This window comes from Suncus etruscus, chromosome 3 (assembly GCF_024139225.1).
Source record: "Suncus etruscus isolate mSunEtr1 chromosome 3, mSunEtr1.pri.cur, whole genome shotgun sequence".
Classification (NCBI taxonomy): Eukaryota; Metazoa; Chordata; class Mammalia; order Eulipotyphla; family Soricidae; genus Suncus; species Suncus etruscus.
In genome coordinates this window covers 90459903-90464150 of record NC_064850.1, presented here as the reverse complement: position 1 = coordinate 90464150, position 4248 = coordinate 90459903, and the positions used below count along the sequence as shown (strand labels likewise).

At 41.5% G+C, this 4248-nt stretch overlaps 1 pseudogene; it reads right to left on the bottom strand.

Moving 5' to 3' along the window:
* Nucleotides 1–2262: 2262 nt before the first annotated feature.
* LOC126004240 (chromatin complexes subunit BAP18-like) lies at nt 2263–3374 on the bottom strand (annotated as a pseudogene).
* Between the last annotated feature and the right edge of the window lie 874 nt (nt 3375–4248).

Here is a 4248-nt window from a genome sequence, read left to right as displayed (position 1 = left end):
TTACTTTCCTCACAAGTATTTCTCATAACTTTAACAATAGGAGAACCACCTGCTTAGTGAAGGTTAAAATCTTTTTTAAAAGATTATATTTGATCAGGTAAGAATGATCTTAAAGGAATGGAGTGATAGTACAACAGATAAGTCAATTAACTTGCATATAGTCGACCTGGATTTGATCCCTGACATTCTATATGGGCCCCTGTGCAACGTCAGGTGTAACCCCCAAAGAACAAAAGACAGGAAGTTATCTCAAAGTTAACAGAAGGAATTTGATCAAATGTGCAATATCCTTTATGTCAGGTAGCATAAGTTTATCTAGGGCATCTATCCCATAGCCACAGCCACGTGCTATGAATAAATCAAGTCACAGATTATTTCTGTACTTAAGCAGTGATAAACCACACAAAAGAAAATTCACTGGGAATTCCTACAAGGTATTTTTAACATCTGTATCTCTGGGAATATATTGTTAGAAAGGAAAAATGATGGCATAAGAGAGGAATGTTGGAGAATTTTGGAACAATGTCTTCAGGTAATAAGGAACAAGACAACATTAGGTAAAGCACAACTCATCAAAATACAGGAAGTCTGGCTGAGAAACCACATGCTCCTTCCTGCATGTGTATAATGATAGAGCTTGGGAAAGACTGTCTTCTTTTTATATCAATATCCTCAAATAAGAAACAAGGCATTCTACTGTGTCTGAGGCTGCAACAGATAATGAAGGTTGCTTTTGAAGTGTTCATACTTAATGCACTACTAATATATATTCATTATAAAGTATTTATATAAGCACTTTAGATTTTTATTTATTTTCATCTTCACAGAAAGATTAAAAAATACAGTAAAATAGACAATCTTGGAGGGCAAATAGGAAAGCTAGAGGTCTATCTGGCATCAACTGCAAATGTGGAACACTGCACATAAGAACATTGACACATTTGAGTCTGAACTAAAGAGATAATAAGTAATCAAATACAGATATTCATTGAGTGGAAGTTGCTGGTTCAGGACTGAAAAACAAGGAGGGGAGAATGGTGGTCTCATCACTGAATGGTAGACTTATGTATTGAGGGCACACATAACAACAAGTGACTATGACTCTCTAGTCAGGAGGCTAATAGACATTCCATATTCAATATTTTCATTTATGTCTCAACTTCAGAGTTTGACCTAACCTATAAACTACACATAACATCTGATAACAATTCACTTACCCCACAGAATTTCCTAGATAACTAGTTTTACAGTTCTGTCACTGGCACAAGTGTAATTCCCCTTTTCAGGTACTCCTGGGTATACTGTGATACTGAAATAAGCAGTCATATACATGGATTAATGAGCAGAAAACACTGCAGATTAGGACTCTCAGGTGCTAGATGCACTGAATAGAGAAGTCTATTCCTGTGGTCAGCTCTAGCTTAGAAATCAGTTCATCTCACCCATGGTTATTGATGTTACTTAATTCATCCAGGCTTTGGCAGAGGTCTACTTCTTTATCCAGAATTTTTATGTTCCATTTTTTATTGAATTCCATGACTCCATAGGTTTCCCTTACTCCCTTCTATAGATCTATGTTGGGTGCAGGCTGGGCATAATATGCAAATCCTCTAGAAACTAGTATCTCTTCTCTCTGCTTGCCATGGGTCTCGCTTCTTACATGTTTGTTTTGTCCTATGTGATTGGATTAGGGGCTGTATTAAAGATTGTGGAGGAATCCAGAGTATCACCACTATTTTCTCCACATAGGTAGGAGAATTTTATTTGCTTTCCCAGTAGTTGTTGTTTTGTTTCTTTCTGCCAATACCTTTATATCATTATCAATATCATCTTGGATCCTCATAGCTGGAAAAGTCTGTGTTCTCCCACAAATAGATTGGGCTATTCTTTAGATGGGCCTTTATAGTTGTCAGCAGCCCTGACTGTGAATATAGATGCTTCCTGTACATAAACTTATATATTATGCCTTGAGTTAAAAAACCTAACAGCTGGACACAAGGACCACTGCATATATGGGACACTTCTGTGAAAGCAGAAAAATGGGAAAAGGAGGATGCATTTTCTGTCATATTCCGCATTGAAAATCCCTCTACCCAAGTTAGGCTTATCATTTTGTGATTCTTCGAGGGTTTCAGCTGATTTTGAACTAATCATTGCCTCCCTTTTTAGCTTCATCTCTCAGCATTTCAGATGGGCCTTCAATGTCATAATCTTTACTCTTTGTTTTGTGGTTTTTTTTGGGGGGGGGAGGGAAATCTTTTATTTCATTTTTTTTTTTATAAAAATATCCAACTGACGGAGGTCAAAAGGATCAGAGGGCAATTGTTTATACAGAACAGCAGGATAGAAAACCCAGAAGTCTTTTGACTTTCTCTCATGTAGGCATTGATAGAATCCCAGGTGTTCCACAGGTCTGGGCAAAGTGAGAGGGGCCAGAGGTGGATGTTTCAGCGAGACAGTAGAACAGAATCAGTGGAGGTCATGAGAAGGTCAGAATCCAAGGTCAGGCTGTCTGGAACTGTAAGTAAAATGTGTACTTGAAGGATACTCCAAGTATGCTCCGCAAAATCCCTGGCTCTATCTTAACCAAGCTTCTGTCCATAACAGCCCCACCAGTAGTCACTGAGTATGAGAATCATGCTCTCTTCCAAATCCTGTATACCAGAGAGGGGGTTCCTGTTGAGATCCTCCCACCCATCCAAAGTGAGTCTTTTTTCCCCTAACCCTTCAATTGGTGTGGGAAGAGAGGGACTGTACTCCTACCCTGATCAAAGTTGAGCTTCTTGGCTAGAGTAGTTTCTCCTAGTCCTTCAATATCCACCAAGTCACTATTGCCGTCAGTAGTTCAGAACACTCAAAATCAGATCTGGGAGGAGGGCATAAGCTAGATTCTAGGTTTCCTGACTGTCCCAAGATTCCCAAAACTATGAGCTCTCCTCTCCCACCACAACCCAACTTTCTCTGGAAACCTTCAGTAGGAGGAAAAGAGAGAGTTGCTCTTCTTGAACCCAAGCCCAGTTGTCTTATTTCACCTCAGATGCTACTTTAACCCCATTAGCAGTATTTCTACAGCCCTCATCAGCCTTCTTTAGAGGAGGACCCCAGGATCAATGGTACTGGAGCTGCTAGGTGGAGGGGGCAGCTGGAGATGACAAGATACCAGATGCCACATTCTTGGGCCCTTTCTTGGGTGACTTAGCTGGAAGAGGGATGCCAGAATCTTCATATACCTTTCGCTTCACAGTGGCCTTTATCTGAACCCATGCGGGGGAAGAATCGGCCACGGGATGCAGCTGCATGGTCAGCTCCCCAAGCTTCATGAAGGCAGCACCCGCCTCTGAGATCTTTCCGACCTTTGTGGAGGCTGACATCATGTCCTTGTGTGCCTCCTCGTGGAGACGCTGCTGCCGCTGCCACCACGAGAGCTGGAACCATGGAGAGACCGCGACAACCAAGCCGCTCCAGCTCCCTGCAGCAAGTCCCCTCTCTTTGTTTATTGTTGCCTTGCTAGTCTTCCAGTGGCCTCTTCATACAACAGGCAGGCCCTTTCATCTCCTTTACCCATCTGTCTGAACTGTAGAACTTGCAAAGTGTGGGCATAGGTGCTTCTACAGTCATCAGTGCATAATTAACAGGTCATTATAACAACTCTTTTTTGTTTGTTTGTTTGTTTGTTTGTTTTTTGAGCCAAACCTGGTGACGCTTAGGGATTACTTCTGGCTCTGTGCTAAGAAATTCAGAAATTACTCCTGGAAACTCCTGGCAGTCTCAGGGGGATATATGGGATTCCAGGGATAGAACCTGGATTGGCAGCATGAAAGGTAAATGCACAACCCGCTGTATTATCTTTCTGGCCTCTATCATAACAGTCCTCTTGGCAACATTGACTATTCTAAACTGAATAGTCAATTTACAACTGTTAAGGTGTTCGCCTTGCAGGCAGTAGATACCTGCTTCTATATTCCCGAGTTCAGAGCCTGGCCTGAGCTCAGGGTAGAGCTGGGCATCGCAAACCCCCAATAAAAGAACCTGTCAACTTCCTATATGTCTGCTTGAAGGAAATCTTGGAATTTATAATTGTTGCTGGAAATGCCACAAGTTCTGAGAAAAAAAATGCAATGATCAAAGGCAGTGTACACAGGAGCTTACCAGCTAAACCCCTTTAAGAAGGATGCACTGTAGGCCCAGTATGGAGAAGGGGATAATTCTGTGCTTCCAAGTCAAGATTCTTGTCTTTTGATGGCAAAG